Source organism: Neodiprion fabricii, chromosome 6 (genome assembly GCF_021155785.1).
Source record: "Neodiprion fabricii isolate iyNeoFabr1 chromosome 6, iyNeoFabr1.1, whole genome shotgun sequence".
Taxonomy (NCBI): Eukaryota; Metazoa; Arthropoda; class Insecta; order Hymenoptera; family Diprionidae; genus Neodiprion; species Neodiprion fabricii.
The window spans coordinates 20,610,026-20,623,817 of record NC_060244.1 but is presented as its reverse complement, the minus strand read 5'-3'; the positions used below and the strand labels follow the sequence as shown (position 1 = coordinate 20,623,817).

Sequence of the window (13,792 nt, the reverse complement as noted above, 5' to 3'; positions counted from 1 at the left end):
GTCACGTTAGATATAATAGATAGTCGTATGATAGTTGATGCAGATAGGTCTTACATTAGATATTACTGACCGGTAGGACCCAAATTTCGACCAATCTACAAATGGAGTTACGAATTAAATTTAGTTTCAAAATGAATAAATGTGAATACGACGTTTTATGACAGTGAATGCTCTTTAACACATGCATTCGTCTTTCGCAGACAATGATTAGCCTGACCTAAGAGTGTGGAGTAAAAACCAGATTCAGGAACTGCAGTACAATACGGACTGAGACATGAACATGAAACTGCAACTGTGTGTAAGCCTTCACGGAAAACAACCCCCAAATTTTTTCTTACGGGAAATAAGCATTATGTACGAGTTGACGGTGCGGATTTACACCCAAGTTGAGGTTTTTTGTGTGAGGTAAGCTTATGGTACAGCGATATGTGACTGGAGGACATGGCTTCTCTCTTCAGAAGCATGAGCGAAATGCTTGCATGAATGTAATATAGCGACGACGGTGTAAGTGATATGAGAGTCTAGATGTCCTAATTTAAAGCCGAAGAAGGTGATTGACGGCGATTTTTTTTTTTTTGATACGGAGAGACAGAATAGAGCACCTTAATCCTTCGAGTACATTTTACCACATATTTAAAATGTACGAGCAAGAATTTTTATCATCCAAGTGTCGCAGAATGGCAGCGTGATTGGCTGACCCGTGACCTGAAGAATCCTTGTTCAACGGCTGACCATCGAAGGGCCTAGTCGCTTGAGTCTGGACGGGCAGAAAAGATAATGTGCGTATTATTGTCTGAAATGGAGAATCTAATATCATTATACATCATATCATATCATCATACATCATACATCATACATCATCATACCTAGTATTACAGTTCGAAACCAAAGTTTGGATGCTCGGATGTTCAGAAAATGACGTCACCCAAATATTTTTTTCCCTCGGCGTTATCGATCTATAGCAATCGTCGACCGCCAAAATTTCTCAGTCTAGTGACAACCGCGCAGTAGAGCGGACGGATGAGAATCGCGCTCCGCAGATTTCGAGTACCGGGTCCTCTACCTCCTCGATCCTGCGCTCCGGGTCCGCTACCAGGTGGAACTAGACTTCCAGGACAAGCGCTCCGTAGCTCATTTGATAGTATTTTCTGATGATCTTTTTGGTAAAATGTGTCAATATAAGAATTATATTAATTCTCACACAATATTTTTGATCCGTTTTAATACTGTAAATATTTATTAGTATTCGAGGTATAACTTGAGGTTGTTAGCGGTGGTCGTTGGAGGTGGTTAGGGGTGGTAGCGGGTGATCAAGGTGGACAAGGAGGAGAACGAGGAGGACGAAGATTTGTGCACGGTGAGTACCAGATCTTTATATTATTTAATGGCAATTGTAATTGTATTTTATCTGAAATATTTTAAACTTGTCATGTTTACGATAAATTATTTCGAACCACTTTCCGCGAAAACCCAAATTCAGTAGCTATCAATGCGCTAATGAGATTTCTATAATTTATTATAATTTTCTTATAATCTTCTTGGTGAAATGTGTCGATGAAAAACTTATATGAATCCTGAAACAATATTTTCGATGTGATCTAATATTTACTGAAAATATTTATTAGGAATCGAGGTATAACCCGCGGTGGTAAGCGGTGGTCGTTGGAGTCGGTTGGCGGTGGTTGGAGGTGGTCGGAGGTGGACGAGGAGGAGGACGAGGAAGACTAGGAGAAGAAGGTGGCTGAGGATTTGTGCTCGGTGAGTAAAACACTTTTGTAATATTTGGCAATTGTAATTATATTTCATCTAAAATATTTCAAACTTGTCATGTTTACATTAAATTATTTAAATTCATTTTTCGCGCAAGCACAAATTCGGTAGATATAAATGCGCTAGTAAAATTTATTATATTATTAATTACTTAATTAATTATATTAATCCTTACACAATATTTTTAATGTGTTCCTATACTGAGAATATTTATTACTATTCCAGGAATAACCCGAGGTGGTTGGAGGTGGTCGAGCTGGACGAGGTGGAGGACCAGGATTCGTGCTCGGTGAGTTTAACATTTTTACAATATTTGACGAAGTAGAATCAGCATCAGGAGTAGGATCAGGGGAAGATGTAGAAATAGGAGTAGAAGTAGGAGTAGTGGTAGGAATAGGACTCGGAGTAGGAATATGAGTAGAAGTAGGAATAGTAGGAGTTAGAGTGGGATTAGGAGTAGGAGTAGGAGTAGGAGCAGAAGTAGGTAGGGCGGGGTGGGACGTGAGAGGGGTGGGGAGGGGCGGGAAGGGGATATTGTCATATCAAGTTATCAGTAATGAGCAATTGCGGGTAAAATATTAGCTTACTTTTGTAAGTATTTATGAATATAGCCTCTATGAATATTCATTGTTGGTATATAAGGTCTGGCAACGTACCTACTTTCTGTAAGAGATGTTGAAGATTTTCAACATAATTATGTTTCAGTTCTGTGCCCCACCTAGTGATCCACTAGTACATATCCTCCGACGTGACATCGCTGTGCTACGTATAAAGAAGAAAAGATTTATTAAGATGCAGATTGCTCCTCTCTTCTTGCCATTGTGCTTTCAGCCATTGTTGTGGTGTGTGTTTGAAATTAAGGACAGTACATAATATAGAATAACAGGTACAGCTACGAATATAGCACTACAATAAATCTTATAGAAATGAGCTCTCATTGAGATTTCTCTGTATTTATAACTCGACGTGAGAAGGCAAAAATCAATGTAATGCCATCTGTAAGGTAATTGGACTCGTATTTGCACTACGAGAACTCGTTGGGCATTTTGCGGTGAAGTTTGAAAAATTGTTGTACAAGAAATTAAATAACTTTAAAAATGGATAAAAAATATTATCTCTAATTGTGAATGTAGCTAATACAGCTTTAACCGTATATTGATTATGTTACTGATCTGTTGTGACAAGATCGGAATTAGATAAGCTCTCTAAATACTCTTTTCTAGACTATTAATTTATATCATGTACATGTAAATGTATATGTCTTTAGTTTATACAATCACTGCACTAGGATTACCCTTGCCACGTTTTATGGTGCGCTTGTGTAATTTGTATATTATTAACCTTACGTTTTACTCTATTTGCGACAAGTTGTGAGTGTTTCTAATTTCTTGGCAATTATTATATATACAGAGATATATAATCTATATACTATATATATTATACTATATACAGAGAGGTATACACAGAGGTTTTAGTATATTCACATACGGATTTCTGTGTATAGGTATACTTGAACTAAAATATCCTTATCTCTAATACGGAGTTCTTCGTAATTCGCATTTGTTCTTGTAACCCAATGTCCTACATACGATGGCAAAAATCTAGATCCAACTTAACTGAGTCCCAAAACCCTGTTGACATAAAAGCAGCTATTTGATAGAAATTATAGTTTATAGTTTACACAGCCCATTGCATGATATTCATTATAAATACATATGTTTCAATGTATTTAGAAATAATTTATCAAATGTACAGAGGTCATGTGCAAATAATAAATGAATTCGACCGCAGTTTGATGTATTCATTGGAGCTTTAACAATAAATTTAACCTTTGTTACTTCTCTTATTTTATTATGGATAATCAAAAACATTTCCGACTATTCGTGCTGTGGAAGCATGGGGATTAAACCAAATGTAGCAAAAGATTAGAAACAGTGTATGTAGAGTACGGGTATTTTTCTAATAATGCAAACACGTGCCGCTAGCTTAGTTTTGACACATCTAGAATACCACGCCTTGCGAATTAGCTTTCCAGACGGAGATGAATGATGAATTTTAAGGACTGCATTATCGTTGTTGAATACTCTATGCCTCATGGGAAACGAAAATCTGTAACGATAAAATTGATGCACCGGATCATCGTCGACTTTAACTTATGAAATGTCCTACCATTTTCGAACACCTCCTACCTCCTCCTGCCACCTCCGACCATCAATGGCCACTTTCGACCACCCCCTATCACCTTCTGCCAGCGCCGACCACCTCCAACCATCCTATTTACCTATATTACTGGATTAGCTATGATATGAAAAGAGAAGAATTATTCATTTCGAAATGGGATTCTATTTGACGCGCACTCGATGTATTCCATAACATTAGTATTCATAATTATTCCAACAACTTTTCATTTGCTCTTTCGATCTTGAATTTTCATGGGCATAGAATCGAAACGCTGTTTTAGCTGGTCGCAAGTGAAGTATCTGCGTTGGGTGGAGGAGCAGAATTTATTTTTCGAAAAGTATTCGGATGGAAAAAAATTCAGAGTAACTGTAATACATCACGGATGCGCTAATTTTGAACGAGATGAAATGGATGCTTCGTATATGAGACGGTATTTAACGCTGCGTAGTGATTTAAAGACCTAAAAAGGTGATAGGGAAAGAAAGAACGAAGCTTCTTAACACTTCGAGTGTATTTTAACACACATTTGAAAGATACGAGCAAAATTTTTCATCATCCAACTGTCGCAGAACGGCAGCGTTATCAGCTGACCCGTTAACTGAAGGATATATCTTCAGTCAACGGCTGACCATCGAAGGGCTTGGCCGCTTGAGTCTGGAATCGGCAAGACAGATAAAGTGTGTATTTCTTGTATGAAATGTGAACACTAAAATCATTGTACATCATATCATATCATCATACATCATACATCATACATCGTACATCATACATCATACATCATACATCATACATCATCATACCTAGTATTACAGTTCGAAACCAAAGTTTGAATTTTCGGATGTTCGGAAAGTGACGTCACCAATCTAAAATCGGCTAGCCGAGTTCCTCAGTCGGGTAACAACCGCGCAGTAGAGCGGACGGTTGAGAGTCGCGCTCCGCAAACTTCGAGTACCGGGTTCTCAACATCTCGGATCCCGCGCTTCGGGTCCGCTACGTATTTCGAGCACCGGGTTCTCAACCTCCCGGATCCCGCGCTTCGGGTCCGGTACGCGGTGAAACTCGACTTCCAGGATAAGCGCTCCGTGGTTCCTGGTTCATGTTTACAATAAATTATTTCAATTCGTTTTTCGCGCAAGCACAAATTCGGTACCTGTCAGTCCGCTAATAAAATTTCTCGACTTCCAGGATAAGCGCTCCGTGGTTCCTGGTTCATGTTTACAATAAATTATTTCAATTCGTTTTTCGCGCAACCCCAAATTCGGTAGCTGTCGGTCCGCTAATAAAATTTCTCGACTTCCAGGATAAGCGCTCCGTGGTTCCTGGTTCATGTTTACAATAAATTATTTCAATTCGTTTTTCGCGCAAGCCCAAATTCAGTAGCTGTCGGTACGCTAATAAAATTTCTCGACTTCCACGATAAGCGCTCCGTGGTTCCTGGTTCATGCTTACAATAAATTATTTCAATTCGTTTTTCGCGCAACCTCAAATTCGATACCTGTCAGTCCGCTAATGAAATTTCTCGACTTCCAGGATAAGCGCTCCGTGGTTCCTGGTTCATGTTTACAATAAATTATTTCAATTCGTTTTTCGCGCAACCCCAAATTCGGTAGCTGTCGGTCCGCTAATAAAATTTCTCGACTTCCAGGATAAGCGCTCCGTGGTTCCTGGTTCATGTTTACAATAAATTATTTCAATTCGTTTTTCGCGCAAGCACAAATTCGGTACCTGTCAGTCCGCTAATAAAATTTCTCGACTTCCAGGATAAGCGCTCCGTGGTTCCTGGTTCATGTTTACAATAAATTATTTCAATTCGTTTTTCGCGCAACCCCAAATTCGGTAGCTGTCGGTCCGCTAATAAAATTTCTCGACTTCCACGATAAGCGCTCCGTGGTTCCTGGTTCATGCTTACAATAAATTATTTCAATTCGTTTTTCGCGCAACCTCAAATTCGATACCTGTCAGTCCGCTAATAAAATTTCTCGACTTCCAGGATAAGCGCTCCGTGGTTCCTGGTTCATGCTTACAATAAATTATTTCAATTCGTTTTTCGCGCAACCCCAAATTCGATACCTGTCAGTCCGCTAATAAAATTTCTCGACTTCCAGGATAAGCGCTCCGTGGTTCCTGGTTCATGTTTAAAATAAATTATTTCAAATCGTTTTTCGCGCAAGCCCAAATTCGGTACCTGTCAGTCCGCTAATAAAATTTCTCGACTTCCAGGATAAGCGCTCCGTGGTTCCTGGTTCATGTTTACAAGAAATTATTTCAATTCGTTTTTCGCGCAACCCCAAATTCGGTACCTGTCAGTCCGCTAATAAAATTTCTATAACTTTAAAATCTTCTCATAATCTTTTTGGTAAAATATGTCGATAAAAAATTATACCAAACCTTACACATTAGTTTCGATTTGTTCTCACGCTGAAAATATTTATTAGTATTCGAGGTATAACCTGAGGTGGTTGAAGGTGGTCGGAGGTGGACGAGGAGGAGGACGAGGAGGACGAGGATTAGTGCTGGGTGAGTAAAACACTTTCATAATATTTGATGGCAATTGTAATTATATTTCGTCTGATATATTACAAACTTGTCACGCTTACAATAAATTATTTCAATTCATTTTTCGTGCAAGCACATATTCAGTAGCTATGAATAATCTCATACAATTTATTATATCATTAATTAATTAATTAATATTCGTATAATATTTAACAGCAATTGTCATTATATTTCATCTGAAATATTACAAACTTGTCACGTTCACATTAAATTATTTCAATTCATTTTTCGTGCAAGCACATATTCAGTAGCAATGAATAATCTTGTACAATTTATTATATTATTAATCAATTGATTAATTACATTAATTCTTACACAATATTTTTGATGTGTTCCTATACTAAAAATATTTATTACTATTCCAGGTATCACCCGAGGTGGTCGGAGGTGGACGAGGAGGAGGACGAGCTGGACGAGGAGGAGGACCAGGTGGACGAGGAGGAGGCGGGATGGGTCGTGGGAGAGGACCTCTCCTCTCCTCAGAGGAGGGGAGGGGGAGGGGAAGGGAAGGGGGAGCGGTGGGCGGGGAGGGGGAAGGGACGGGAAGGGAAGGGGGAGTGGTGGGCGGGGAGGGGGAAGGGACGGGAAGGGAAGGGAAGGGGCGGGGCGGGTGGCGGGGAGGGGGGAGGGCGGGCGGGAGGGAGGGTGGGAGGGAGGGAGGGCGGGCGGGAGGGAGGGAGGGTGGGCGGGTGGGCGGGTGGGAGGGAGGGTGGGCGGGTGGGCGGGTGGGAGGGAGAGAGTGGAGGACGGATGTTCATGCAAGCCCGTTACAGTTAATAGAGCAGTACACCCCCCCCCTCCCCGCGCCCTCCCTCCCGCCATCCCTCCCTCCCTCCCTCCCTCCCTCCCGCCCACCCTCCCTCCTGCCCGCCCTCCCCCCTCCCCGCCACCCGCCCCGCCCCTTCCCTTCCCTTCCCGTCCCTTCCCCCTCCCCGCCCACCACTCCCCCTTCCCTTCCCGTCCCTTCCCCCTCCCCGCCCACCGCTCCCCCTTCCCTTCCCCTCCCCCTCCCCTCCTCTGAGGAGAGGAGAGGTCCTCTCCCACGACCCATCCCGCCTCCTCCTCGTCCACCTGGTCCTCCTCCTCGTCCAGCTCGTCCTCCTCCTCGTCCACCTCCGACCACCTCGGGTGATACCTGGAATAGTAATAAATATTTTTAGTATAGGAACACATCAAAAATATTTTGTAAGAATTAATGTAATTAATCAATTGATTAATAATATAATAAATTGTACAAGATTATTCATAGCTACTGAATATGTGCTTGCACGAAAAATGAATTGAAATAATTTATTGTAAGCGTGACAAGTTTGTAATATATCAGACGAAATATAATTACAATTGCCATCAAATATTATGAAAGTGTTTTACTCACCCAGCACTAATCCTCGTCCTCCTCGTCCTCCTCCTCGTCCACCTCCGACCACCTTCAACCACCTCAGGTTATACCTCGAATACTAATAAATATTTTCAGCGTGAGAACAAATCGAAACTAATGTGTAAGGTTTGGTATAATTTTTTATCGACATATTTTACCAAAAAGATTATGAGAAGATTTTAAAGTTATGGAAATTTTATTAGCGGACTGACAGGTACCGAATTTGGGGTTGCGCGAAAAACGAATTGAAATAATTTATTGTAAATATGAACCAGGAACCACGGAGCGCTTATCCTGAAAGTAGAGAAATTTTATTAGCGGACTGACAAGTATCGAATTTGGGGTTGCGCGAAAAACGAATTGAAATAATTTATTGTAAGCATGAACCAGGAACCACGGAGCGCTTATCGTGGAAGTCGAGAAATTTTATTAGCGTACCGACAGCTACTGAATTTGGGCTTGCGCGAAAAACGAATTGAAATAATTTATTGTAAACATGAACCAGGAACCACGGAGCGCTTATCCTGGAAGTCGAGAAATTTTATTAGCGGACCGACAGCTACCGAATTTGGGGTTGCGCGAAAAACGAATTGAAATAATTTATTGTAAACATGAACCAGGAACCACGGAGCGCTAATCCTGGAAGTCGAGAAATTTTATTAGCGGACTGACAGGTATCGAATTTGGGGTTGCGCGAAAAACGAATTGAAATAATTTATTGTAAGCATGAACCAGGAACCACGGAGCGCTTATCCTGGAAGTCGAGAAATTTCATTAGCGGACTGACAGGTATCGAATTTGAGGTTGCGCGAAAAACGAATTGAAATAATTTATTGTAAGCATGAACCAGGAACCACGGAGCGCTTATCCTGGAAGTCGAGAAATTTCATTAGCGGACTGACAGGTATCGAATTTGAGGTTGCGCGAAAAACGAATTGAAATAATTTATTGTAAGCATGAACCAGGAACCACGGAGCGCTTATCGTGGAAGTCGAGAAATTTTATTAGCGGACTGACAGGTATCGAATTTGAGGTTGCGCGAAAAACGAATTGAAATAATTTATTGTAAGCATGAACCAGGAACCACGGAGCGCTTATCGTGGAAGTCGAGAAATTTTATTAGCGTACCGACAGCTACTGAATTTGGGCTTGCGCGAAAAACGAATTGAAATAATTTATTGTAAACATGAACCAGGAACCACGGAGCGCTTATCCTGGAAGTCGAGAAATTTTCTTAGCGGACTGACAGGTACCGAATTTGTGCTTGCGCGAAAAACGAATTGAAATAATTTATTGTAAACATGAACCAGGAACCACGGAGCGCTTATCCTGGAAGTCGAGAAATTTTATTAGCGGACCGACAGCTACCGAATTTGGGGTTGCGCGAAAAACGAATTGAAATAATTTATTGTAAACATGAACCAGGAACCACGGAGCGCTTATCCTGGAAGTCGAGAAATTTTATTAGCGGACTGACAGGTACCGAATTTGTGCTTGCGCGAAAAACGAATTGAAATAATTTATTGTAAACATGAACCAGGAACCACGGAGCGCTTATCCTGGAAGTCGAGAAATTTTATTAGCGGACCGACAGCTACCGAATTTGGGGTTGCGCGAAAAACGAATTGAAATAATTTATTGTAAACATGAACCAGGAACCACGGAGCGCTTATCCTGGAAGTCGAGAAATTTCATTAGCGGACTGACAGGTATCGAATTTGAGGTTGCGCGAAAAACGAATTGAAATAATTTATTGTAAGCATGAACCAGGAACCACGGAGCGCTTATCGTGGAAGTCGAGAAATTTTATTAGCGTACCGACAGCTACTGAATTTGGGCTTGCGCGAAAAACGAATTGAAATAATTTATTGTAAACATGAACCAGGAACCACGGAGCGCTTATCCTGGAAGTCGAGAAATTTTATTAGCGGACCGACAGCTACCGAATTTGGGGTTGCGCGAAAAACGAATTGAAATAATTTATTGTAAACATGAACCAGGAACCACGGAGCGCTTATCCTGGAAGTCGAGAAATTTTATTAGCGGACTGACAGGTACCGAATTTGTGCTTGCGCGAAAAACGAATTGAAATAATTTATTGTAAACATGAACCAGGAACCACGGAGCGCTTATCCTGGAAGTCGAGAAATTTTATTAGCGGACCGACAGCTACCGAATTTGGGGTTGCGCGAAAAACGAATTGAAATAATTTATTGTAAACATGAACCAGGAACCACGGAGCGCTAATCCTGGAAGTCGAGAAATTTTATTAGCGGACTGACAGGTATCGAATTTGGGGTTGCGCGAAAAACGAATTGAAATAATTTATTGTAAGCATGAACCAGGAACCACGGAGCGCTTATCCTGGAAGTCGAGAAATTTCATTAGCGGACTGACAGGTATCGAATTTGAGGTTGCGCGAAAAACGAATTGAAATAATTTATTGTAAGCATGAACCAGGAACCACGGAGCGCTTATCGTGGAAGTCGAGAAATTTTATTAGCGGACTGACAGGTATCGAATTTGAGGTTGCGCGAAAAACGAATTGAAATAATTTATTGTAAGCATGAACCAGGAACCACGGAGCGCTTATCGTGGAAGTCGAGAAATTTTATTAGCGTACCGACAGCTACTGAATTTGGGCTTGCGCGAAAAACGAATTGAAATAATTTATTGTAAACATGAACCAGGAACCACGGAGCGCTTATCCTGGAAGTCGAGAAATTTTCTTAGCGGACTGACAGGTACCGAATTTGTGCTTGCGCGAAAAACGAATTGAAATAATTTATTGTAAACATGAACCAGGAACCACGGAGCGCTTATCCTGGAAGTCGAGAAATTTTATTAGCGGACCGACAGCTACCGAATTTGGGGTTGCGCGAAAAACGAATTGAAATAATTTATTGTAAACATGAACCAGGAACCACGGAGCGCTTATCCTGGAAGTCGAGAAATTTCATTAGCGGACTGACAGGTATCGAATTTGAGGTTGCGCGAAAAACGAATTGAAATAATTTATTGTAAGCATGAACCAGGAACCACGGAGCGCTTATCGTGGAAGTCGAGAAATTTTATTAGCGTACCGACAGCTACTGAATTTGGGCTTGCGCGAAAAACGAATTGAAATAATTTATTGTAAACATGAACCAGGAACCACGGAGCGCTTATCCTGGAAGTCGAGAAATTTTATTAGCGGACCGACAGCTACCGAATTTGGGGTTGCGCGAAAAACGAATTGAAATAATTTATTGTAAACATGAACCAGGAACCACGGAGCGCTTATCCTGGAAGTCGAGAAATTTTATTAGCGGACTGACAGGTACCGAATTTGTGCTTGCGCGAAAAACGAATTGAAATAATTTATTGTAAACATGAACCAGGAACCACGGAGCGCTTATCCTGGAAGTCGAGTTTCACCGCGTACCGGACCCGAAGCGCGGGATCCGGGAGGTTGAGAACCCGGTGCTCGAAATACGTAGCGGACCCGAAGCGCGGGATCCGAGATGTTGAGAACCCGGTACTCGAAGTTTGCGGAGCGCGACTCTCAACCGTCCGCTCTACTGCGCGGTTGTTACCCGACTGAGGAACTCGGCTAGCCGATTTTAGATTGGTGACGTCACTTTCCGAACATCCGAAAATTCAAACTTTGGTTTCGAACTGTAATACTAGGTATGATGATGTATGATGTATGATGTATGATGTATGATGTACGATGTATGATGTATGATGTATGATGATATGATATGATGTACAATGATTTTAGTGTTCACATTTCATACAAGAAATACACACTTTATCTGTCTTGCCGATTCCAGACTCAAGCGGCCAAGCCCTTCGATGGTCAGCCGTTGACTGAAGATATATCCTTCAGTTAACGGGTCAGCTGATAACGCTGCCGTTCTGCGACAGTTGGATGATGAAAAATTTTGCTCGTATCTTTCAAATGTGTGTTAAAATACACTCGAAGTGTTAAGAAGCTTCGTTCTTTCTTTCCCTATCACCTTTTTAGGTCTTTAAATCACTACGCAGCGTTAAATACCGTCTCATATACGAAGCATCCATTTCATCTCGTTCAAAATTAGCGCATCCGTGATGTATTACAGTTACTCTGAATTTTTTTCCATCCGAATACTTTTCGAAAAATAAATTCTGCTCCTCCACCCAACGCAGATACTTCACTTGCGACCAGCTAAAACAGCGTTTCGATTCTATGCCCATGAAAATTCAAGATCGAAAGAGCAAATGAAAAGTTGTTGGAATAATTATGAATACTAATGTTATGGAATACATCGAGTGCGCGTCAAATAGAATCCCATTTCGAAATGAATAATTCTTCTCTTTTCATATCATAGCTAATCCAGTAATATAGGTAAATAGGATGGTTGGAGGTGGTCGGCGCTGGCAGAAGGTGATAGGGGGTGGTCGAAAGTGGCCATTGATGGTCGGAGGTGGCAGGAGGAGGTAGGAGGTGTTCGAAAATGGTAGGACATTTCATAAGTTAAAGTCGACGATGATCCGGTGCATCAATTTTATCGTTACAGATTTTCGTTTCCCATGAGGCATAGAGTATTCAACAACGATAATGCAGTCCTTAAAATTCATCATTCATCTCCGTCTGGAAAGCTAATTCGCAAGGCGTGGTATTCTAGATGTGTCAAAACTAAGCTAGCGGCACGTGTTTGCATTATTAGAAAAATACCCGTACTCTACATACACTGTTTCTAATCTTTTGCTACATTTGGTTTAATCCCCATGCTTCCACAGCACGAATAGTCGGAAATGTTTTTGATTATCCATAATAAAATAAGAGAAGTAACAAAGGTTAAATTTATTGTTAAAGCTCCAATGAATACATCAAACTGCGGTCGAATTCATTTATTATTTGCACATGACCTCTGTACATTTGATAAATTATTTCTAAATACATTGAAACATATGTATTTATAATGAATATCATGCAATGGGCTGTGTAAACTATAAACTATAATTTCTATCAAATAGCTGCTTTTATGTCAACAGGGTTTTGGGACTCAGTTAAGTTGGATCTAGATTTTTGCCATCGTATGTAGGACATTGGGTTACAAGAACAAATGCGAATTACGAAGAACTCCGTATTAGAGATAAGGATATTTTAGTTCAAGTATACCTATACACAGAAATCCGTATGTGAATATACTAAAACCTCTGTGTATACCTCTCTGTATATAGTATAATATATATAGTATATAGATTATATATCTCTGTATATATAATAATTGCCAAGAAATTAGAAACACTCACAACTTGTCGCAAATAGAGTAAAACGTAAGGTTAATAATATACAAATTACACAAGCGCACCATAAAACGTGGCAAGGGTAATCCTAGTGCAGTGATTGTATAAACTAAAGACATATACATTTACATGTACATGATATAAATTAATAGTCTAGAAAAGAGTATTTAGAGAGCTTATCTAATTCCGATCTTGTCACAACAGATCAGTAACATAATCAATATACGGTTAAAGCTGTATTAGCTACATTCACAATTAGAGATAATATTTTTTATCCATTTTTAAAGTTATTTAATTTCTTGTACAACAATTTTTCAAACTTCACCGCAAAATGCCCAACGAGTTCTCGTAGTGCAAATACGAGTCCAATTACCTTACAGATGGCATTACATTGATTTTTGCCTTCTCACGTCGAGTTATAAATACAGAGAAATCTCAATGAGAGCTCATTTCTATAAGATTTATTGTAGTGCTATATTCGTAGCTGTACCTGTTATTCTATATTATGTACTGTCCTTAATTTCAAACACACACCACAACAATGGCTGAAAGCACAATGGCAAGAAGAGAGGAGCAATCTGCATCTTAATAAATCTTTTCTTCTTTATACGTAGCACAGCGATGTCACGTCGG

General features: G+C 40.4%; 1 long non-coding RNA gene across 1 annotated transcript; it reads left to right on the top strand.

Annotated features, from left to right (window-relative positions):
• The first annotated feature begins 615 nt into the window (after positions 1 to 615).
• LOC124184548 lies at positions 616 to 1,760 on the top strand. The gene is made up of 3 exons (XR_006871213.1): positions 616 to 1,163; positions 1,244 to 1,357; positions 1,626 to 1,760. It is a non-coding gene; the product is annotated as an uncharacterized LOC124184548 (long non-coding RNA).
• Positions 1,761 to 13,792: the final 12,032 nt, after the last annotated feature.